The sequence below is a fragment of the Thalia democratica genome, chromosome 2 (genome assembly GCF_965202585.1).
Source record: "Thalia democratica chromosome 2, ktThaDemo2.hap1.1, whole genome shotgun sequence".
In the NCBI taxonomy this organism is placed as follows: domain Eukaryota; kingdom Metazoa; phylum Chordata; class Thaliacea; order Salpida; family Salpidae; genus Thalia; species Thalia democratica.
The window spans coordinates 79,168,616-79,194,913 of record NC_139166.1 but is presented as its reverse complement, the minus strand read 5'-3'; the positions used below and the strand labels follow the sequence as shown (position 1 = coordinate 79,194,913).

Below are 26,298 nucleotides of genomic sequence, written 5' to 3'. Positions count from 1 at the left end.
ACAGCAAATACACTTACATTGACTGATTCTTATTGAGATATGTTTTGATAATTATATCCAACTTAACGAACACTTTTTTTTAAATTATGCAATAAGTTTAAAATTAGAATAGCTATCTGGAAAACCTTTTTTTTTTGAATTTAATAACTTCTTGATTCTCAATTTAAAACTTGTTATTGACAAGACGTTCATAAGAATTCAAAATACTCAAAGTTTAGAATGTTGTTATTGGATAAGCTAGAGTTTTCTATTATAAAGTTATATTTGAACTTTAAGTAAATTTTCTTTTAGACCAATTATATATTGAGCAATTATAGACACTGCTGTTCTTTCATATTATAGGTTATTGTTAACAATGTTTTCATCAGATACTGTTAAAAAATGTTTAAACAACTTATGGTCAATTGCAGTTATACATATATCATATTACTAAAATCTTGCTTTCATATTATATCCGTGTTTAAACCAACATATCCCGAGTTAATTACAACGCGATTAGTAAAAAATAAACTCTGTTATATTTAATCCTAGGTAGATTTTGAACTTCTTTTTAATAGTGGTTTACAAAAAAATATTGAGGAGGAATTTTTACAACTTATAACTTTTTAAAACAACTTGTTTTAAAGGCAAACATTTTGTAGAATGACAAATTTTCACTTTTTGCAATAAAAACAGCTCTACAGAGTCTGTAATGTACAAATATATGTTGGAAATAAAAATTTATGTATTTATATAAAAGCTACTTTTAATGTAAAAACTAATTTGTAGATGAAAAATATATGAAGAATTATAATATCAGATTTATATTCAATCTATGGTTTAAAAACAACAGTACAATTTTATGGTACCAATTTACTTGCAGTATAATTTTTATTAGTGTAACTTTTTATAAGTTGTTTATAAAACACATGTAAGAACAATATTTTCTAAAACTTATAGACAACAAAGAGCTAACTTTTGTTTTTGCACACACACAATACAAATATAAGGTTTTGCAACTTAATATTTAACACTTATACTTAAAGCAAGTTTTTACTTTAAAGTTGTAATGTTGTTCCTTAAAAGACTTTAAATTTTTTTGTTAAAATCTAATTTTTAATGTTAGATTAAACTTTTATTGGAAATTGTATGTTTTCAGTAAATATATCCAACCACAAAATACACAACTTTGCATGTTATTTTATTGTGAATTGTAAATTTTTACAGACTCTGCAGAGCTATTCATAGTTTTTGAGGAAAGTGACAGTCATTTATTCAAGTATCTACGTCTCACTTGTTTTAACTGAATCTGCTCGTTTAGATCTCTAACACTAATTTTATACTTAAATCGTAATTTTAAACTCAGGAAATTTTATATATATCCACTAACTTGTACATACCTCACAAACAAAATTAAGATACTAATTTTGCATTGTAGAAAAAAAAATTTAATGCTTACTTTTTTTTTTAAATTAGGTTTATAACTTTTTTTCTTAGTTGATAATGAAGTAGTATAAAGTTATCACAATTAAAACAAACAGTACGTTTAACAAATTTTTGTAGAACATTTTTATTTGTAAATGTAAACAAAGTTTTTTTTTGCCTAAAAATTCTAGTTGTTTCCAAATATAAAAAAGTATTTCTAAATTGTTTGAATCTTGTTTACATCATTAATTAAATTAGTAAATAAAACAAAAAAAAATTGTTTAAAGTTACTTAAAGCCAAAGAAATTTTAGAATGTGTTCTTAAAAATTGTGAATATTATACCAATTTCATTGAACATTTTCTATAGTTTATTTAACTAATAGTAAAAATGTATTATAATTAAATACTAAGTTGACCTGTCAAGATAATAGTGCACAAAATGTATACTTGTAAAACCTTTATAAAAATGAAAAATCATATATACAAGTTTTAAAGCTTATCTTGACTATATCACTGTAAAAAAACATTGGTAAATAAAATAAGCAAGTATTAGTAAAAAAATCATTCTGACAAAGTTTATTGATTAACTTGACACAGTAGAGAAACAAAACATATAAAAACTTGAGTATTAAAAGATTAAAGTTATAGCACAGAATTAATTGTACATAACAATATCTTTGAGTAAAACTTAATTTGCCAAACAAACTTTTTAAGTGTAACAATTTCTTGTATAAAAAGTATCAAAAAAAGTTCCAAAGACTTTATGAAATTTATTGAAGATATTTAGGTAAGTTAGTACAAAAAAGAAAATAAGAATTGTTTTTGTTTTCTTTAGTTTAAATAAACCAAGTATAAGAAGTTTTGTAGTCTATAGATTCACATACCAGGTGGTCTGAACAATCAATAAAATGATAACCGAAAGGTTCTTTGTGCACCAGGTCCTAGAACCAAATATTTTGATCGCTTTTTATTCATTCAATAAGCTATAAGACTGAATTGCATTCATAAGACTTGTGAGCATTAAAAGAACTCTAACTACTGGTACAGTGTTTAACACAAAGAAAACTGTGTATATTGTATAAATTATGATAAGATGTACCAGTAGATTTGTATTGAAGTTTTAAGGTTTTTGATTCTTAAAACAGTTTATTATCTACAGAAGTGTTACTAATTAAAAACATCATTTTAATTTAAATAACCAAATTAGTGCTGATAAAGTTTGAATACTTACTTTTAAAATAATAAAACAAGTTAATTTGTATTGTTTTTATTTTGATTGTGTTAAAGTAATTCAAGTTTGTATTAATTATTCTTGATGATTATTCGTTTTATATTTTGATTAGTACTTGGTTTTACTCTATTTTTAGTTGTTTTTATTATTTAGCGAGTATTTAAGCAGCTATTTTTGAAAAAGTAAAACGTTTCTTAATTCCAAAAGCTAGCTCAAAATGTGATAAAAACTAAAATAAAAAAGTTTTTGCAATGAATCGCTTTTTAAAATAAGTTAATTGGATAGTTAATGCAACTTTCTTGAATTATATAGTTGATAAAAAATATCTCACCTATTTACTTACCAATTTTTTCATATTGAAATTAGTGGTCTTCAGTGCACATTGCACAATAATATGCGTAGAGATTACTGTCCACATAAATTTGAAGGCTGAAATATAATTTTCGAATAAAGTTTCTTTGGTTTTTCTTTAAAAAATTACATAAACTAAAAGTATTTTACATTAAAACAGTTGCTTATATGTCAAGACACACAAAACATAAGAACAATATATATTTATATAACAATAAACATTATTTATCGTCTACTAGTGTGCGCAAATGTTTTCCAGTAATTTACAGTGCACAGCTATCAAATATATTAATACACCTTATCTAGTTGAACTTGTAACTTTTAAAATTAGTCGTTTTCTTTGAACATTTTTTTTTTTACTTTAAGTTTTTTACACATTCAAAAGTTATGGATCTAAATGAAAAATTAAATTCTTGTCACAAACAAGTTTTTAAAACTTATTATCTCTAGATAGTTCAGTGTAAACTGTATAAACTACTTATACAGCATACAGTATTGTTTGTTTTTTTATTGTATATTCTGATACGTTTCTTTGACTGAAAGGATTTGTTTTTATGGGGTATTAAAGCTGGTAGGACAGCAAATTTTAATATTAATGGGAGTACAGTATTTGAAAAACAAGTCTCTTAATATTTTTTAAACTTGTATCTGAAAACAAAAGTTAAAACGTTTATTAAAATTGCTAAAGTTATGTGTTTTTGGTGAACAGTATTTAGTTATAGTTATTACTTAAAGTTATGTTCTATATAATCTTTGAGGCATATTTATCCGAGATTTATTTCTAATTATCTTACTAAGCTTATATTGAAAAAGTGAAAAAGTTACAACCAAATATAATTTAGCTAATTAAAGAGAGTGCTATTAATAAAGTTTTCAATTTAAGCTAACCAAAAGTAATGTTACAAGTAACCCGTAGTTAAAATTATTAATATATAAATTAGGTATTTCAGTGTAATTTAATTATAAAAAAGTGTAAAGTATTTAAATAGTTTGATATCGTTAATACTACAACTATTTGTTGGCGTGCAATTCGATAACGGAACAGTTTATTAATGCACGTAGTATTCTAAGCAAAGTTTTTGAATCGAAATTTTCATGTTTTCATTAATTTCATTAGCATTCTATTAATGAACTGTATAGATAGTTCATCAAAACCTTAAAATATACGGGTCGGTGTCAGAATAGCACATCGACACTTTAGCACGGGCCGTCAATTTAGCACGGTGCGTCATTTTTGCACTGTTGGTCACTTTTGCACAGCGTAAATTTAATACGGGGGTCACTTTCGCACGGCGTCATTTTTTCACAAAGCATTGATTTTGCACAAACTAAAGCTTTTAAAGGTGTTTAAGATAGGAAGATTTTATAAACCTTTTATTGAAAAGATTAACAAACAAAAGATAAAACTTTTAATATGTAGGAAGTTTAACCTTGGGTTTTTTTTTTTTGTCTACTAGTTTTTTTAATGAAAACTGAATTTTACATTTTTTAGCACTCTGAGTTGTGATAGCATTCTTAGTAAAACTATTTTTACCAAACCTAAAAATTTTAAAGCTTGTTACTTAATGTCATAATAATCATATACGTTTTAAACTAGTTAAATAATACGATAACATAATTAAGATAGCATATTTAAAAAATAATAAAACAATGCTGAGATTTTTTAAAACTATGTAAAAAATGATAACCAATTTAATGAATGTTTTAAAAAAAAATTAAAGTCTGCTTTTAGAGACTTTTAGAGTATTATTATTTATGGATTTTATAATGAAAGTAATATAGTCGTTTTTTTTTTATACTATATGGTAATATAGTATTGATAACAATCTAAAGTTTGTTTTTTTAGACTAGAAAGTTTAGTGAAACGAAAAAAAGCCTTTTAGTAATAACTATGATAAAATTGTTAAAATTAATAAAAAGCTTAAAAGTTTTTTAAGTTTTTTACTAAACTTTTTCAAAATTTTTTTTATAATTAAGCATTGAATTTTATTTCATACAGCATTAATTTGTTTTAAACTAGACGTCGTGTGTGTTTTTTAACGTGAAAATAAATGTTTAAGCTTATATTTTTAAGTAACTTCATTATATTTTTCATTGTAACCCTGTTATTAAATTCTTAAACAAATATGAAGAGCCGTGAAACGTAAAAACAAGGAACTTAAGATTTTTTTATTTGTGTACTATGAACTTAGAGTTCAAGTACTTAGAACAAATGTATAAAGCTACTATAATCTTAAAACATTTAAATAAGTTTTTTGTTAAAAAAGTTGATACAAAAACTTATAACTGAGTAACCAAAAATTTTAAACAGCAAAAGTAAATTTAGCTTTGCTTTTAAGCTTGTAACATTAATACTTTATAAAACTGAACAATAACTTTAATTAGTAATAATTTGATTTAATACTTTTATTTGTAAAACTAGTTACATGTTCGAAATAAATAAAAATATTCAGTTATTGGTTAATTTTTTTTTAAGTTATATTTGTTTGTTAAACTTTGTTTCCTATAGTTTTACACCGTATCAAAACAATTTAGTACTGCATTTTAAAATTTTCAAATAATTACAAAATAAATTTGTAAATTAAGCTTGAGTTTTCAACAAATCTAATGCGTAATCAGTTTTTATTTTTTAATTTAGTTTTTGAACACGTCTTTTATAATAAAAGAGTTCTAAGTGTTTATCTATGAAAATGTATGACCAAACAATTTTAAATTGCAGTTTTAAAAATGTTTGGTTTGTGCAAAATGAAACCGTTATAAAAAGACGCTCCAAGCAACTACATTACAAAAAAAAAACGGTGCAAAAATGAGGCTTAGTGCTAATTTGAAGCTATGCAAAAGTGACCCACCGTGAAAAAACTACGTTTTGTGATAAGGTGACGCTGTGCAGAAATGTCGAATCGTGCTACAGTGATGGTGTGCAAAACTAACACTCCGTCCTAAAATGACGCCGCGTCAAAGTGACGTCGTGCAAAAGTGACCCTCCGTGCTAAAGTGTCGCTGTGCAACAGTGACTAACCGTGCCAAGCTGATGCACCGTGCAATATTGACGCCGTGCTATTCTGACCCAATTCAACTAAATACATGAAGTAATAATCAAGTAATACTTAAACTAGATAATGATAAATCAGACCGATGATGTAACAAAAAAAAATTAAACAGATGTCTTTTTTAATAAATAAAACATGCTGTCGTTTGTTTAATTATTTATAGTAAAATGTAATAACAACATATCATTATTTTTACGAATACACTAGAAAACTAATAAGTTTAACATAAAAATATCTTTACATAGTATACACTAGTTTTTTGTGATACGTTTTGAAAATTAAAATTTCTAATTACTAAAAACTTATGAAGAAAAAAAAACTTTCTTTTATATTAATTAGTAATTTAAGCTTACAAAGTTTTTTTGTTTTGGATAAATTATAAAAAGTGAACGATTAAGAAAATTAGTTAGAAAACCTTGTTATAAAAAAAAGAGAAAGTTTATATATTATGTGTTAGTAGTTTATTATCAAACACACCTGAGTTTAAAACTTAATTATTCAACAAAAGAAATGATCATTGCACGGATTATTAGAAAAAATTTAGCTACTAGAATATCCAATAAAATTAACCAAAAAAATATTTAAAGCTTCATTTAGATTTTTGTTGTTTTAAATTAAATTGTAAGCAACTTGAAAGAGATTTTACAGCAAACTCTGATAATTTTACTGACAATTTTTAGGAAATTTCATTTTATTTACCTAAACTTCAATTTAATAAACATAAACTTACATAATTTCCTCGTAATTGATAGGGTTTTTTCAATTTACTCTTTAAACATAAACTATAACATAAGCTTATGTGATCAACCAATTAAAACCAATCCATTTATGCTACAGTATCAAAAAAGAAAAGTATATTAGACTTATTTATCTATAAAAAACTTATTAAAAACTTAAAAACTGATCAGTTTCTAGAAGTTATTTTTTGTTCATTAAAAAAATGCTTAATAAAACTATTTTTAACAATAAGAATTAAACCATAATTCAAGTTAAAAAATTTGAAACTTTTTTCAAATATTAAATTAAATTATAAAGAGTATTCTCATTTGTTTAAAACCCATTCTTCTCTTTTTCTAATTTCATTTTTTTTTAGTAAGAGTTAGATTATTAACTATTAAATAGCTTAACAATTTTCAATAAAGAAAAATTATAAAACTTAAAAGAAGTTATATGTTTGTTTAAGTGGGTCTTATTAATTAGTTACAAAAAATCATTTGTTTTATTTTATTTTATAGATGTTTTTTAAATTCTATAAGCAGAACACGGTTTTAAATATTTTCATTATTATTTCATCTTCTATGTTTTGTTATATCTTCTGAGCATAATAGTGTTTTGACGACTGGATCTGAAATTTGTTTTAGTTCATTGTAAATCTTTAGCAAATAAGTACAAAAGAACTAAATTTTGTTTTGTATCGAATTGGTTTGTTATAAAATTAAAGAATATTTTTACTAAACCAAACAATTACTACTAAACTGCATAAGCTTTATAAATAACTTTTAGTGAAACTAGTACGCAGTTATAAAATTAGAATTTAGCAATTGTTATAAATTTACAAATCACGTTTTGGTTTAAACAATTACTAGATTAAGTAAAACTATTAAGTACCGAACAATAAAATAATAACATAATTTTACTTAGAAAATACAAATGTTACTACTTGTCAGCTTGAAAGATAGCCAAAATAACTTTGAACATTTCTCTAGATTTAAAATACAAGTAAACTAATTTACTCTTGCTTTGCTACAAGTTTTAACAATGTTTTTAAAAGCTTACCAAAATTGATTATTGCACCTAAATTTTTTTTTTGATTTTTAACCCCAGCTAGGGTTCGAATCAGCGGTTTAATTGTATTTTTTGACTGGAGGTTTTTCATATTTTCTATGTTTTTTTTATTTTTTTATTATTATAGTATAATTAAATTTTGTCAATTAACATGTCAAACAAATTAAACTTTATTCTTTTATGTAGAAAGTTAACTAACAAGTTTACAAAAAGTTGTGCAAAAATTTAGTTTTTAATTTTTAGTTGGTTTAAACCTTTTAAGATTGAGTTTTTGAAAACAGTTTTTTTCATAAATTTAATGCAGAAGCATACACATACAACCTTCCTTTTATTATTAAAGAAGAAAAATGAGAATGAGGTATTAATAATTTGTGTTATAAGAAAAAAAAAAATTTAAGATTTGAAAAATACTCAGGGAAACTCAGGGAAATTTAAGGTTACTAGGGAAATTTTTGGTCACTCAGGGAAGATTTTTTGGCTCAAAGAGTGGCAACCCTCTTAGACCAATTAAGATTACTGTCAATTGTAACACCCAAATATTTATAATTAAACCTTTGATATAGTTAAGTTACCAATTTTTATATCTAAGTTTATGTTTTTTTCAAAAATCAATCTTGCCGGAGTGGAAGAGCATGTATCTTGTTTTATTTACATTTAGTCTAAGTCTGTTGTCCATTAACCATCTTGATACGTTTTTTAATTGGGAGTTTAGGTATTCATTATCTTTTTTATAGGTGTTTTTCTTAAATGTTGTATATAAAAAGTATCATCAGCAAAGTTTATGATTTTTAGTGTTGTACCCTGATGTGTAACATGCAAAATCAACAAATTGTTTTCTTTCATTGAGATACGAATCTAAAAATTTAAGCATTTTCCCCAAACTCCATAATATTCCAACTTGTTTAATAAAATTTCTCTGTCTACACAGTAAAATGTCTTACTTAGATCTAACAACACTCCACAAACAGTGTTTCCTTTATCAAAAGAAGTTAGTGTAAACTCCACAAACTCTGATAAGGCTAGAGTAGTAGAATATCCTTCTCTGAAACCAAACTGGTAGCTATTAAGTATACTAAATTTACTAAAAAAAATATACAGACGACTATATTTTCAATGATCTTATTGATATTTGATAGGAGTGAAATAGGTCTGTAATTACCTGGAACTGTTTTTGAACCTGATTAAAATATTGGTAATACTTCGGCCAATTTTAATCAACTAGGATATACACCTTCTTCAAATGCCAAATTTATTAGTTTACTAATTATTGGAGCTATATGAGAGTTCATAAGTTTTAGCATTTTAACAGAGATATTGTCAGCACCATTTGCTTTATTTGAATCTAAACATTTAATTATATCAGATATTTCTTTATCATGTATCTCAAACCAGACAAAACTCTTATAGTAACTTCTTGGGCCATTTATAGAAAATTTATGGTTGTTTATTGAATTTAGACAAGTTTGTTTCCAATATTTGAAAAATATAGGTTTAAATTATTTACAATCTCAACTGGATTAGATAAGCATTTATCATTAATTTCAAGTTTGTGGGGAAATTCATAGCTTTTCTTTTGTCTGTTAGTAATTTCATTAATAAACTTCCAAGTATCTGCAGAACTTTTATTACAGTTTTGTAATCTTTTTTTTTTTTTTTGAAACAGTTTTAATTTTAGTTAATTTGTTTCTATATGTTTTGTACTCTTTTACTTTCTGTGTATTACTATAATTATTTTTGCACAGCATTTTATACAGTCTATTTTTATACCTAATGAATTTCAGTATACCTTTAGTTATCCAGGGTTTCAACATTAATTTTTGTTTGGATTTTGACAGCTTTCTTGTAGGAATATTTTTTCAATTATTTCCTTAAGTTTTCTAAAAAACGTTCAAACTTAAAGTCTATAGAATCCTTGGAGTTTATTATTTTATAAATTTAAAATTTATTAAGAATATTTGAACTATTAGTTGAGAGTTTGTTATTGTTGATTTTAGAATAATCCTAAGATATATATAATAATTATAGAATAATTGAGTTTTAGCTTTTTTTTGAGACTTTGAAAAGTTACAATTTTTAAGTCTTACATAGATATAAAGGAAAATGGTCAGAAATATCAGATAAAAAATCTTGGGTATCTAGAACTCTTTGAGGATTAGTATAATAAAAGTGATCGATTAGTGTTCCTCCTTGATGGGTAACTCTAGTTGGGACATTAATAAAGTTTGTAAGGCCAAAACTAACAATTTCATTAAAATAGTTTCTAATTGATGTTTCTTTACCTTTCTTAAGTAAATTTATGTTAATGTCACCAAATATGCAAATTTCCTTATTTTGAAGTATATAGTTCATTAGTAAAAAATCTGAGAACTATTTAGTAAAGCCACTTATTGAATTTCCTGGATGGCGATAGATTAATCCAACTAAAACATTTTCATTATTTTTTCCTATTAATATCTCTAACCAGACAAATTCATAATTTTCACTAGTGAAAATAAGATCTGTTCTTAGTTTATATGTTACAGAGTCACTAACATATATACCAATTTCTCCTGCTTTTGATAAGGAATTTGTGCAGTGGAATGTGTATTTTTTTAATAGTATAGAGTCCAGATCAACATTTCTATTTAACTTTGTCTCACAGACCCCTATTATGAATGGTGAAATTTTATAAGATAACATTAATTCTTCTAGTAGAGATATGTTTTTGGATAAGCTTCTTATGTTTAAGTGTAAAAAACTAAAGTCATTATCAATTTTTTTGGTATCTAATTTATCTGCAGAGGTGTACTGGGCATAAGCAGAATGTGGTTCAGTGCAGGTATCTGTAATATTATTTTTAAAAACAAGATTATAATTTAACAGCATTAATTCTGTATTATTTATTTAGTTAAAGGGAAACATGGCATTATAACAAAGTTTACAAAAAGTATCATTCTCATTTAGTCATGGTTTTCAAATTGGTTTGATGTTAAGGCTGAACATTTAAAGTGAGTTCATATGTTACATAAGTTACACTGAATACAGTTTTGAGATATTTGCTTGCATTATTGCATACTTGACATGGATATTTTAATTTATTATTATTATTATTATAACAAACATAAAGATCATTAAACTCTTTTTTATTTACTAAACTAAAAGGTATTACCTGTATTAAACAACTATAACAAAAATAGGGTTCATTAGATTGCTTAACAAAAAACTGAGATTTTGATAGGTTGCTACATCTGAAATGAGACCATTGGTCACATATATTACAACAAATACAATCACTATTAACATATTTTTTTACAAACTAAACATATATATATACATTGTTATTATTATTTGACATTATAACAGGGTTGCCACTTTACCTGGAAACCTGGAAAAACCTTGAAAAACCTGGAATTAGACAATTTAGGCAAAAATAACCTGGAAAAACCTGGAATATTGATCAAAAAACCTGGAATTTTTAATAATTTTAACAGTTGCAGTAGTAAAATTTTGATTTGACACAAAAAATCTATCATATTAATAAGATTTTTTTGTCATTATCAAAAAAATTTTTTTTTTTAAATACATTTAAAGTAATTTTACAGTATCTTTTCAATGTTTTTATACTATTTAACACTATTTCTAATATAGAAATTTACTTTAAACTAAAAATAGACCCAAAAATGTGTACTTTTAAAAACCTGGAAAAAATTTGGAAAACCTTGAAAAAATTAAAAAAAAACGAGTGGCAACCCTGTTATAATTACTGTTCTTTATAAATAAAAACAGATAGTTCTACATTACCAAACTAATTTTTCTAAATCTACAATGCTCTAATTGAGACTGCATCAGAGCTTTCAGTTTTTAGTTTAGAAAAACTATTCCATTTGATGTCCAAACATATCTCCAGTTTTATTGTTTCCTAAAACAGTTGGTATGATAGAACATTTTTTGTTTTGGGGAGTAAGATTTTCATTAATAAAAACTTTTTTAGCACTATTGATGACCTTTTCAAGTTTAGCTTAAGCAAGATATTTTTTATTTTTGAATACGTAGTTTCTTTGACCAATGTTTTTAAATCTTACTAAGATAGGACAATATTTTGTAGCACAATTACTTTTTTTCATCAGTCTTCTTGCATATTTAATATTGCCTTAATATTTCCTTAGCTGAGAGTCAACTTTAGTCATTACTTTAACAGCTAAATCAATTACCTTCTCATTTTTTGTGAAGGGTACTCCAATAATTTCAACATTCTTCCTTTTAATATTCCTTTCCAAGAAATCTACCTGTGAACTCAAAATATTATTATCCTCTTTCATACCTTTTAACTGGATTTTTATCACTTTATTTTCATTAACCAACTTGCTAACTTCATCAGTTAGTTCTTTATTTTGGATCACAACAGTTTCAAATTTTGCGTTCATAAATTGAATTGTACTATCTTAATCTGCAAATTCCTTTTTTATTTCAACTGCAAATTCTTTTTTTATTTCAGCTACAAATTCCTCCTTCAGAATTTTCTTCATCTTAACCATTAAAGCATCCTTTATTGTTTGAAGTTCTTCTTTAAAAACTTGTAAGTGTCTTGTTTCCATTTTATTCATATTATTTAAATAAAACTCACCTTAATAAATAGAAAAAAATGTAAGTAGTTTAAAAATATACATATTTTAGCAAGCCTATTTAATAAACTTGTTATAAAATATTCAAGAAAATGGGTTAAAAATTTGAAAAAAATGAAACACTGTAATTTTACTTTTTTAGTACATTGAACAAGGGACTTGTTGAATACACCAACTTTAATTTAATGCTTTTGATGTATTATGAAATCATAATCACCCTAAATGTGCAAAATTTGTCTATAAAATGTAGGGGTAGGGAGTACAGCACATTTTTTTGGTCATACTGTAAAATTCAAATAAGTACATATGGTTGGAATGTGTTGTTGCTTAGTTAAAAAGAATTAAAAAAATATATAATTTTGCAAAAAAAAAAAGTTGCTGCCCAAAAAACTGATTTCAACCCCAAAAATCACATATTTTTTGATTTTTTGACTTAAACAGTAATAAAATTACTTATACATGTCCTAGACTTATAATTGGTATCTTAAATGAAAGCTTATAATTATAGGCATATATTAATGACATTTTAACTGCTTTTGTTGTATTATAAAGTCATTATTACACTAAATATGCAAACTTTGTCTGTAAAATTGTACATAATTTATAATTTAAAAAGCAAATTCTTCTGCTTTTTTACATGTAGTTTTTTGATTAAGAATATAAAATGTGTCAAGTCAGCTAGGCAAAAAGATATTTCTGATTTAATGTCATTTCAATTGCACGTTGATATATACATAAAATACATTTTAAATCACTTTCCTGTTAGAAGTTATGATTATTGAGAGAATTTTATATAAGTAAATACAATAACAATTAACTGCTATGAATTTAAAAATAAAAAATATTTGATAAAAAGCTTTAAAATTAGAGAATTAAAACATTTACACAAACAAACAAAATAAGTTTTAATTTATTTAGATGTACAATACTTAATAAACTTTAACTAATAGTAATTTAAAAACAATTAAATACTTAAAGCGTAAAAAAAAATACAGGTAAACATTTATTGTTTAATTAAATGAAAATTCTTAACTTTAAAGAATAAAATTACACTAATTTTAATAGATTTATATGTGGTTTCTATGATATTTAAATCTAGATCTTTTAATTTTTGACAGGTGCTCTCAAAGTCATAATTTTTAATAATGGAAAGTGATTTAAAATGTACTTCATATATATCAACATGGAATTGAAATGACATTTCATCAGTAATATCTTTCTACCTAGCTGACTTGACACATTTTATATTCTAAATCAAAAATTTTTATATAAACAAAATTTATATACTGAATATAATGCTTAAATCAGTCAAGGACTTATTCAATTTTTTGTTTGTGATTCTCTATGGCATCAATAATAAAAAGTTATTGTTTTAAAAAATATACAAATTTTTACTGCACTACATATAAGTTTAAAACCCTTATTAAATTCACTTTCTATAAAATAATGGAACTCAAACACATTTTTTCAACTAAGTTAAAAATAGTAGAAAGTTATGTTATGACGTAGTAATAAAAAACTGTGTAATTTATATGTAAAAAGAAGAACTTAGTAAAATATAAAAATATGTTTGTATGTAAAAGTAAAGTTAAATGAAATGAAAATAAAAACAAAAACTTTTCCGACATAAACCTTAAAATAAAAACTATTATAGTAAGGATTGGTTTGATGTAAATTATTGTTTTTAAATAGTTACTGTTACAGATGAAGTACAGGTAAAAAACCTTTCTATAACAAACTTAAAGTAAGTAAAAAAACCTAGCTATTAAGAAAATGTTTGTAACAAACTTCTTATCTTAGCCTGCAATCAGCCAGAATTGAGCGCAGAACAATGTTCAGATGATGATAAACACAACAGTCAGCAGTCAACTAAAACACTCAACAGTAAGAAAATCATAAGAGGAGAAGCAAAAGCTAAACCTGACTTCAAAAGTCTCCTCTGTAGAATTAGATTCTTACAGCGCTGAATCCACAGACAAAACTTCAAATCACACTGAAGTCGGAAAAAGGCCGCTCAAATAACCCTTGGAACCAGCAAATTCTTTCCCCAACGGAGCAGTTTCTTTGTATGTCCCAGAGTCTAAGCCTCCTTCGTTACACTCGAATAGAGTGAAGCATCAGAGAACATGGTGAGTTGAATGTTAAAGTTTTGCAATATTTTGATATTACATTGTTATTAAATTAAAGTCTTGGTTGATATTTATGATTTGTGTTGGACAACTACTAAAATTACCAATTTCCAGAGCTTACTACAAACTCATGATAGTCAGGATTTTTTGAAATTTGAAATTTTTAATTGTCAGGGTTGCTAAAGATATTATTTTTTTTTTCATTTTTTAAATTCATGCTGACTTAGGTTAAGTTTGTTTTTTCATAAAAAAATTTAGGAGAGATTTACTTGATTGTATTTTACTATTTGTTATTTTATGTAACAAATTATGTTTAACAACTTGAGTTTCTTAAATTTGAAATGCTTATTTTAGTAACTGTTGTGTGGTAACTAAATTGCTTCATAAACTATGACACAAATTACTTTTCTTTTTTCTAAGAAACAAAATTGATTTTTTTGTAAGGATTTAAAAAAACTCTGTATAGTTCTTTTTTGAATTAAAAAGTACAACCCTGTTTTAAGTACACTAAAATTGTTCCTTTTTTAACATGCCAACTCCTGCTCTACAAGAACGTGAAAATTAAGAAAAAATACTCAAAGGAATACAACAACTGTTTAAGTTTGTGCTGTTTAATAATCAATTGTCATAATTTAAGGAAGTATTCAAGCTACTGTACTACCAAACAGCATCCAAGAAAACCTACAACTGGTTCCGTATAACAGGGTGGCCACCAAACCTGAGAAAACCACAAAAACCAGTGGCCACCTTGTTATTAGGACTTATCATGCAGGCATAGTTGCAAAAAACAACTGTTTCAACAAAAAACAACAGTTTATAGCAACTATGCCTGCCTGATGAGTCCTAATAAGGACAAAACTGGGCGTAGGTTATCTTGGATGTTGTTGGTTGTGTGGTGTTCTTTATTTTAATTGTTGGTGCAAAAGTTCTTAACTTTGTTGATGGTTGTAAAAATAAATAAATACTGGTTTTGAAGAATAGAAACATAACTATTAAGAGAGGGATTAAAAAACTACATTCCAAAGAAAAAAATGGCTTGCAAGTGATATATATGTGGCCTGTGAGCATAAAAGTCTGGCTTCTGAAAAAGAAATTTATGAAATTTACTCTAGATATTCTATGGTTTTCAAAAAAAATTCACTTTATTACTAACTGAAGCCCCTAAAAATTTTAATTTTCAAAATTTTGCTTGCAACCACCAAAAGCCTGCTGACCTCTTGTATTAAGGCCATATTGAGAAAATCAAGGGTTCATAAATGTCCTAGATATCCTTTAATAGTAATTTAATAAAATACAGATATCCTAAGATTTTACTTTAGATCTAGAGCTGATTTACTACGTAAAGTCAGGGTTGTTGTCTGGCTTGATCATTTAAAAAAAATTGACAAAATGTAATTTTTGTTAGCTCAAATGCTTAAATATTTCCAAATATTAGTCTTTTTTTTCTTATGCGTAGAATCATCTTAAAAACAAAGTCTTCTTTATTAAGTGTATTATTAAGTTGTAAATTTTTTTCTAAATAAGCATTTGGTTTTTATAACCTTAAAATTATTAAGTATTGAAATGTGAAAGTTTTCATTAGCCATTTGTAGATATTATTAAGAGTAAATTGTAAAGAAAATATTTTGCTCACTAAAAGTTTTTGCATCATTTGCAAATAAAATCATAACATTTTGAATGTAAATGTTTCAATTAATATGGTTTACATTAATCAAAAATAAAAAGGGACCAAATACACCACCTTGTGGTACTCCATTGTTTATCATAAAAGAGTTTGGTAGCGTATCATTAATGATTACTCTTTGTGATTCATGTAGTCCATACTTACTCTAAGTTTCAATAATCGTTTGTGTGATACTGAATGGAAAGCTTTTTCAATACTAGTGTAAATTACTTTAATATATTAGTTTTCGAGATAAGGAACTACCAATAAATGTAACAATGTTAACAGATGAATACGAGAAGTTAGGGACAAAACCAAATTATTTATTACATAGTAAATTATAGTTAACATAATTATTAAGAATTTCAATAGATATAATATAACTCCATAAAAGCCACTAGTTAAAGATATTGGCCTAAAGTTTAACGCATTGTTTTAGTAACCTTTCTTATGCACTGAAATGACAAAAAATGTTTTCCATTGTTTTGGTACTTAAGCTGTTTCTCTAGAGCTATTGAATATTAAGGGCATAGGGGGGGTCAAACATTTTTTTTCACTAAAAATAACATATGATCTTATATGAAAGCTTGAAGTACAACCTACAAGCCAGTTTTTATAGAATTAAAAAAATCTTTTTTAACTTTTGAAATATTGTTATAAATTTATATTTTTTATCATATTTTTATAAAAATTTTCCAATACCAAATAAAGTATGGACCGCAAATTTTTCAGGGTCAATTTTCTTGAAAATTTAAATAATCACTAAAAATCTATCTTCTCCTTCATTTTTTGAGATAGAGACCTCAAACTTTCAGGAAATGTTCCTTTTATAGTTTAAAAGACTTTGAATGTTGGAATTTTAAAAATATTGAAAAATAAAAAATTTAGATAACAAAAAAACAAAAAAAAGGTAATATATTTTTAATAAAAATTTCATTTTTCAAAATTATAAAAGATCCTGCATTCAATCTTTTTAAAATTTAATAATACACTTTCTGTAAAAATTTGAGGAATATTGGTTGAAAAATGAAGGAGGAGATAGATTTTAAGTGAAATGGTCTTTTTTTGCAATTTTAGTTTGCGCTTTTCATAAGGAATCTATTGAGGTCACCAACTTTGATTGCTCATATCTCAATTTTTTTTTTGAATTTTTTCAAACGGTTAAAAATGTCTGATAGCTCAGATAAAACTCTATAAAATAAGACCAACTTGTAAAAATCAAGGTGGATCTCTTCCTATGCCCTTAATGAAAGTGGAACAGTTATTGATTGAATTGCATATGGTTAATTAAATTTTTAACTCTTCATAAAATATAAAAAAGTTTTTTAATTTACTTTAATTTTTTGAGCTGATTTAAAACTTTGGTGGTTATTATCTTTTTTAAATACTTGTTGAAAACTTCTGTTGAATAATTATGGCTGTTCTAAAATCTGAGGTTACTGTTTTATATTTATCATTTTCATATAAGAGGGGTATTGCAGTATTTTATTTAAGTTTAGATTTTACGTAGCTATAAAATAAACCTTTTTTAAATTTGGGTTTTTGCAGAATTTTTCTTCAGAATCAAAAAATTTTTTCTTAACAGCTTATTGATATTCTTTTGACTTTAGAAAATGATTTATTTTGTCTCCTTTTTTTGTACAGAATAAGTTTTTCTTTTAATATTTTTTTATGTGGGATGGATATTTTTTACGTTTGTTAATTTAGAATAAGGTAGTATAAAACGTTTAATTGAGAATTGAATTAAGCTAAATGAATTGATCATAAAAATATTGGAGTTTTTTTTAACTTGTTAAATAAGGAGGTCCAGTTTTTTTTGACATGTAATTGATGTTTTCAAATCTGCTTTTTTGAAAACGAGCGTGAATTTAGCTTGACAGTGTATTTTAGGAATTTTATGAAAGTGTCCAAACTTAAAACACAATTATTTTCCTTATTGTAATAGCCAATTAAATATTCTTTTTATTCTAGAGAACGGCTCTTTGTCTTTAATTAAAAAAACTATTGGATTGAGGCTTGACTTTTTGAGTGGGGTCCCTTTAAAAATTTTAAATTTTTTTCTAACTTTTTTATTTGTTCTAGCTTTCACCGAAAATATTAAATTATATATATTTTTTTAAACATACTTAATAAAATGAGTTTAAAGATGTTGTTAGTTTTTCAATTTTCATTTTTTTAGACCATAAGCCTAAATAAATGTTTCAAAAAAATTCCAATTTTGCCCAATTTCGTTTTTCAGATATACAGCTTTTTATGCAAAAAAAAATAAATTGGTAATTTTTATTTTTAACAGACTTCTATAGTTAAGTTTTGTGATGTTGTGATATTTTTTCCCAGTTAATTATTGTTTTTAAAGTATATGCCACAAACAAGTGTTACCTAAACTCTTAGAACTTGAGCAAGAAATCCCTCAAATAACGTGGCTAAGAATTTAGGTAAAACTTGTATGGGTTGTATAATTTAAACTGGGAAAAAATATAACAACATCACAAAACTTAACTATAGAAATCTGTTAAAAATAAAAATTATCAAAAAAATATTTTAATTTTGCACAAAAAGCTGTATATGTGAAAAACAAAAATTGCGCAAAATTGGAATTTTTCTGAAAAATTTATTTAGGCTTGTGGTCTAAAAAATAAGATTGAAAAAAAAAACTAACAACATCTTTAAACTCATTTTTTTAAGTATTTAAAAAAAAAATTGATAAAAAATAATATTTTCAGAGAAAAGATTGTATAAACAAAAAAAAAGTTGAAAATTTTTAAAGAGGCCCCATTCAAAAAGTCAAACCCCAATCAATGGATTTATTTAAGATTTACAAAAAGGACTGTTGTCTAGAAAAAAATAAGTTTTTAATTAGCTATTAAGTTAGGGAAAATAATTAAGTCTAAAGTTTAGACATTTTTATAAAATTCCTAAAAAACACTGCCAAGCTAAGTTCACGCTCGTTATTTTAAATCATATAAATTCTTTTTAGCATTTAGTAGTTTTTTAATTTCAATTTTAATTTAAAAGATTTTAAGTTATGGTCACACATATTTTTTAGTGGCAAGTTATTGAATGAGGTATGATTCTATCTAGACCTGGGTTTTCCAATTCTTTTCAATAGTCCCTTTAAAGAAATTAAAAAAAATATGACCCTTTTCAACAAGATTACTCAAAAAACTACCATTAAAAGCACCTAAGATCCTTTTTTAAACATATATGACCTTTTTTTTCTTTGCTCTTCATCAAAAACTCCAGAATATTTAGTGTAAGTTTAAAGTTATAATTTCATGGCATCATGTGGCTCCTTAACTACACATGGCCCCCCTCCCCTTTGTCCCTTTGCTGCTCCTGACCCGCTGAGTATCTGTCTTAGCACCCAAAGGGGTCACTTGGCCCACTTTTGGAAACCTGATCTTGATCAATTTTTTTTCAAATTAAGAGATTAACTAGGTTACCATGAGTTGGACTTTTGATTACCTTAGTTAAAAATATCTTAATCTTGCAAAAATTAAGGAAGCACTCATGGGATTCATTGTAGTCTGTGCAAGGAATTGTCCAATTTGTTTTTGGCAGATTAAAATTCCCAAGAATATAAAAAGGATAGTCATTTACAAAAAATATTTTAATTACGTTATTAAGTGCATAGGGGGTAACCATGTTTTTCACAATTTAGTCTTATTTTATTGAGTTTTAATAAAGCTACAAGTTGTTTTTACAGATTTAAAAAAATCTAGATAATTTTTGATATATAGCTGTTCTAAGTCATAGACTACAATAAGTTCCTTAAGTGAGGTGCAAACTAATAAACGAATAACTAGAAATGACTAAAATTTATCTCTCCTTCGATTTTTGAAATAACTACCTCAAACTTTGAAGATATGTTTCTTGCAATATTTAAAAAAGTCTGTCGGAACTAGTGATGTACCGGACCCGGATCCGGACTTTTTTTTCAAATTATAATCCGGCCGGAACCGGATCCGGACTTTTTTTTCAAATTAGAATCCGGCCGGAACCGGATCCAAACTTTTTTTTCAAATTAGAATCCGGCCGGATCCGGATATCAGACAAAAATTGCAATATCCGGCCGGACCCGGATAGTGAGTCCGGCACATCACTAGAATAAACTAGCCTGAGTCAGAATGAGGTTTTTAAAAACTGAAAAAAAAGAACTTTAATCTAATAATAAGTATAATAGCTAGCCACAAGGTTTACAAATTTAGGTGTTATTTACAATTAAAAATCTGAAATCAAGTTCTTGAACAAAATACACTAGAAAATTATAAAATATTGAAAACTGGATCAGCTCAAACTCATTCAAAATCTAAAAGAAAACTAGCCTGAGTTTTTATAAAATACTAAACTAGCCTGAGGCAGTCCAAGATTTTCTAAAATTCCCAAAAATTTTCAAACTAGCAGGGTTGCCACTGTTTAAATCAATAAAACTAGCTAAAGTGAGTATAAACAAGCCTGAGTCAGAATGAGGTTTTTAAAAACTGAAAAAATTACTTTAATCTAATAATCAGTAGAACAGCTAGCAAAGGTTGACAATTTGGTAGTAAAGTTGTGGACTGATTCTGGTATACTTAACTTATTGGTACTACCCATCATAATTAAATCCTACCTTATTTAATTAATATTTAACAAATACTAAATTCTAACTGAGACTACTTTCTATAATCAGACACGACAGTTTTGAGTGATTAATCTTTTATATAAAACACAACAAGAAATAGTAGCATATACAAAATTATTAATTACTTTGGTAACACTTTAAAAACTAGAAGCTATTTAAATCTATATCAAAAGACTTAAAACAAAAAACTAAAAATTAAATAAAACTTTTAGTAAACAAGAAACTGTAAAATTTTTAATAAACTATTAAACTATAAACCTGGCTTAAATATTTAAACAATTAAACACCTGTTGAAATATTCACTTTTAAAACAAAACTTTACTTACAATAAGCATTCACAAAAATTTTCAAGATATTTTGTTGCTTCAAGCTACACACCAAACTAACTAACTGCTTACATATAAATTGCCTGTCATGTTCTGATGTTTTGTTGCATCAGTATTTATTTTGAAACATTTCGTCATATGATTCTCATTGGCTCGTACATTCAACTGTATTAACTCTAAATATTCTCTGAGCTCAACTTTAAACAATAATAATGCAAGTATTCATTCCAAAGTTTTCAATTTTACAACATATGTAATTAGTTGCTTTTCATGAAATGTTTATTTCATAGTTTAAATGTAAACAAATGTAAATTAGTCACGTGTACAAAATGAGCCAATCACGGTAGGTGTTTAATTTTAACTGACGAAAATGACTCTTATTAATTTACACAGGGTTTGGTTTTGAAAAAAATACTTTTTAGTATGCTCTTTTTTACTAACTAGATCCGGGTCCGGCCGGACCCTAACAGAGATCCGGCCGGACCCGGATCCGGACTTTTTTTTCAAATTAGAATCCGGCCGGAACCGGATCCGGACTTTTTTTTCAAATTAGAATCCGGCCGGAACCGGACCCGGACTTTTTTTTCAAATTAGAATCCGGCCGGAACCGGATCCGGACTTTTTTTTCAAATTAGAATCCGGCCGGATCCGGATATCAGACAAAAATGGCAATATCCGGCCGGACCCGGATAGTGAGTCCGGTGCATCACTAGTCGGAACAGAATTAAGAAAAGTTTTTAAATAAAATTTTATGACAAAAAAACACTTTTTTTCTGTTAATTATTTTTTTTTAATATTTTCAGACAGAAATTTTATATATTGCAAGGAACATTTCCTGAACGTTTGAGGTATTTATCTCAAAAAATGTAAGAAAATAAATTTTTTTTTGAAATAGTCTTTTTTATTGCCGTTTTAGTTTGTGTTTCCCATAAGAAACCTATTGTTGCCGTCTACTTTGACCAGCTATATCTCAAAAACTATTTTAGATTTTTTAAATCAGTAAAAAGCATTTTGTACCTTAGTTAAACTCTATAAAATAAGATCAAGTTGTGAAAAATTATTAATTCCCCTATGCCCTTAACAATTAGTGCACATTTTGTAGACAAAGGGGAAGGTTGTAACGTTTTTTTTTACAATACTGGTTATTTCTCAAAAGTAAGTTGATTTTTTTTGTTTTAAGAAAGTAAGGTTAAAATAGAGTTTTAATTAATTGAATATAAGTGAAATATACTATTTTTTTAAATTCTGTCAACAAAAATGGTTGCATTTAAACTTACCCAACTTTTTAAACACTTGAAGTGAAAAAAAAAACAAAACCAGCTTTAAAAGAAAGAAAAAATCGTTATTTTAAAATGTATAGCCCTTAGTTTGATTTCCAATTCACAACAAAAGTCAACTACTGCTTGCTAGCTGTCTGTCTATTAATTTAAACTTTTGTCAACTTGTATTGTCAAACTTGTAATGTAGTTTGCATAATCAGTAAATAAAAAACATACTTTTTTAAAAAGTTAGGTTGAAGACTAGGAGTTTTGTGTGGAGCTGAGCATTGTAGCAGATGATCTGCCTAAAAAATCTAATTACTTGTTATTATAATATAAATTAAACAATTTTTCACTTAAAATTATTTTTACAAGCGTTGTTTTGTAGTTGTAGTATTTTTATTTCAATAAATTAGTTTAAAAAATATAAATTGTTGGGTTTTTAACATACTTGTTAAAAAGTCCCCTTAAAAAGAATACCAGGCGTCGCTACTTAATTCAACTACTAAATTTTATTAGAAATAGTTGAAAATATTAAAGGTATCCTATGTTTTGGAATAGTTTGTTAAGTTTTTACAAAAGTAAAGTGTTTTTTTTTAATATTTCTAGCAGTATGACAGTCTATATACTTTTTATTTTTGACCTAGTTTTTCATTGCCAAAACAAACAGTTGTTTATAATTACAAAAATTTTAAGTATGCAAATAAATCAAAAATAATTACCGGAGAAGGGAAGAGTTCTTCTTGAATTTCTTTGTTAATTGTCTCTTAATTTGGGTATAACTATATTTTTTTTATATTCATCTTAACAGAATTACAAGTGAACGTAAGTATCGCCTAAAGTTATTCTAACATCATGATTAATTTTAACTGTATAAGTCTTGTTTGAAATAATATTAGCTTTATAATTCTAACTATCTAACATTATACTTATGTTTTTAGCATGTACCAGACACTCTGATCCTGGTTATTGTAATGGAAGAAATGCTCCTGAATAACCAGAAAAAAGGAGAAACCCAACACCAATGTCATTGCTGGTAAACATCAGGTTTGCAAATTTTAAAACTTTATTAATTAGTATTTTACTGTGCACATTTATTCTACTGAAAATTATTAAAAAAATATATATTTCTAGTAGTTTTTTAAATTTTTTTGTTGTCTTAAAAATGAGAGTAATTTGTTTCTACAATGTCTTGAGGTTTGAAAAAGTATTAAAAAGGCTGAATACTTGAAAAATAAATGAGTTTCTAGTACATACCAACAAGTTTTTAAATATTCTATAATAAATTATTTGAAGTACACAAAAACATTTAAAAAGTATTTAATCATTTGTTGTATATACGCTGCTTTTCAGTTTTAATTTCTGCTTATTAGCTATATGTTTTTTAATCAACATAAAATGTTTTAACTGAAATCTTGGTTGTTAAAATGTTTTGTATCAAAATTTACTTTTTTAAATTTGCCAAGTGTAAGACTTTAATTTGACACCGTCTTGAGTTTCAACAATAAATATTAATTATTAATGAAATTGTGTTTAATTACTTCTATATTAGTTTAAAAATGAATCAATTTATGCTTTTTATTCGATATACAATGTTTTACTTTAAAATCAATTCTTTAGAGTATAAATTAAAAAAAAAAATAAAAGTATGCATGAAAAAAAAATAATTTTTTCAAATTTTTATATAGATTTATTGTTTATTTTTTGACAGTGTTCAACGTAAATATTGATAATTCATACCACTTAAAGTGATGAGTTATTTTGTGTTTGACTATGAAACTGATTAAGTTTTAAATCTAAATATTTACACTACCATAAATATGAATAGCTATGAAAAGTATTTCTTTAATAGACTCTTTTCTGATAAGGAACAAAATATTTGTCTTAAATTACTTCAAGTTGATGTTTTTATTGTCTTCTAGCTTTTATAGATATTTTTAAAGGTCTAAATGTAGATAAATTTCAAGTTATCTCTGAACTAAAAATTTTGCTCCCTTATATCTCAAACTTTTGTTATTTTAAAACTAAGATTTAATTAAAAAAAAATTACAAATAAAATTAAATTGTATAAAAGTGTGTTCTGTAATAATTCTTATTTTTAATTTTTAGTAGTATCTCGTAACTATAATAACAACTGTAATATTTGACATTAATGTTATAGATCTTAGCAAATAAAAGGTGATTTAACAGTATAGTGTGTTTTGTTATTGTGTTGAAGATAATTTTTACTTGTTCTGGACATTGACAATCAATTGTTTGAGTTTATCAAATTTAAACTAATCCTTTAATAGTATATACTAATTCTTTTTTTAAAGTATATTTTTTACTTTAAATAACCTACCATTCACTTTCAAGTATTTGAGAAAAGTTTTTAATAATTTCTTTTTGATTTAATTCACCCTATTCTGTCTCTTGGTATTCAAGAACTGAAGTGCTTCTAAAATGATAAGCTTGCAGTTAATCTTTTATAAATTGTTTGTGGTTATAAATACAAAATTAATGTTGTAATTTAAAAGACATATTTTTTATTAAAGCTTGTTGTAAGTAAATAATTTAGTTGAAAATGTTTAATTTTTAATAAAATAGGTATATGTTTGTTATTCTTCATTAATTGGGTAAGTTAACTTAGGTAATAATTTTATATTAAATTACTTTTTCGGCTTACAAAAATTGTAAAAAAACTATTTCAATATTTTATATTCAGTACATTAATTAATTAAATGAAATTGTAGTATACTTTACAACTTAAAAATGTTTCATCAACTTATTTTAAAGCTTAATTTTTTTTTGCTGGTACTTATCAATAAAACTTGTAGTAAGATAAGTAAAAATAGTTAATGTGTGAAAAGTAAAATTGCTAAAAATAAAATTTAAACTGCCTAAAATTAATCTAAACCAGGGTTTCCCAAAAAGGGCAATACCGCCGGGGAAATAACCAGAAAAGTGGGCGTTTTTAAAATTTTGGACAGTCATAAGGTTTTTACTTTTTAGCTTGCTAATGAATATTTTACACTAGATATTCTTTAGTTGCAAATGAAAAGCAAAAAATAAAAAGGTCTTAGGTAGTTTTTAAACTTACACTAGATATTCTTGAGTTGCAGTTTTTTAATTTCTTTAAATGGGGCCATTTGAAAAAAGTTTTGGAAACCCTGACCTAAACGTTTACAGTTTTTTGATATAAAATTATGAAATCTACCTTCTGCTCTTGAATTTTACAAGCTTTTGAAGTTAGTCTGTCTACTATAAAGTTTTGATTTTTAACGTTTTGCAATTAAGCTTTTAGTTTGACTACATCAAATATTTTTTTTTTGTTAACAGGTTCCTATATCAACTCTACGATTTTCGAGATAATTGAATGATGAAACGATTTGTATACTCCTATAGAAATTTTAAACTTATTTTGACGACATATTTGAGAACATAAACTAAACTAACAAAATCACTAAATGTAGAATTTTTTTTTACCTTATAGTTTTATTAGCTGCTTTGGTGTTTTACTTTAAAGTTTTTCAAAAATTTAAATCAACTTGATGAAAGTTTTTGTTATTAGTTTTTCTTAATTAAACCAAAAAATTTTCTATAGCCCTTTGCATTTAAATTTTATAGTATTGATTTATTACCAAAATCTAATTTTGAAGATGTCTTTTGAAATAATTATTTTACTTTTTTAACAATTTCTAACAATTTTTTTTGTCTAAAACTATTTTTTTGATTGTCTTAAAAGTGTTATAGGTTCAAAACATTTAAATTTTTTATCCAATTAAAATCTAATTGTAATTAAGTTTTTAGCGTAAAAAACTCTGTTGTTAAGAATTTTTTTCATTAATTATATATGTTTATATATATATGTAACTTAATTTATAAACATTCTTAAAAT

At 25.3% G+C, this 26,298-nt stretch overlaps 1 long non-coding RNA gene across 3 annotated transcripts; it reads left to right on the top strand.

The window, feature by feature from the left end:
• Positions 1 to 10,652: 10,652 nt before the first annotated feature.
• On the top strand, positions 10,653 to 26,056 carry LOC145829801 (uncharacterized). Of its 3 annotated transcripts, none has more exons than XR_014369582.1 (4): positions 10,653 to 10,809; positions 14,224 to 14,552; positions 23,363 to 23,468; positions 25,740 to 26,056. It is a non-coding gene; the product is annotated as an uncharacterized LOC145829801 (long non-coding RNA). The 3 variants fall into 3 exon arrangements; XR_014369583.1 differs by lacking the exon at positions 10,653 to 10,809 and adding an exon at positions 14,139 to 14,167; XR_014369581.1 differs by lacking the exon at positions 10,653 to 10,809 and having other exon boundaries at positions 14,034 to 14,552.
• The last annotated feature ends 242 nt before the right edge of the window (positions 26,057 to 26,298 follow it).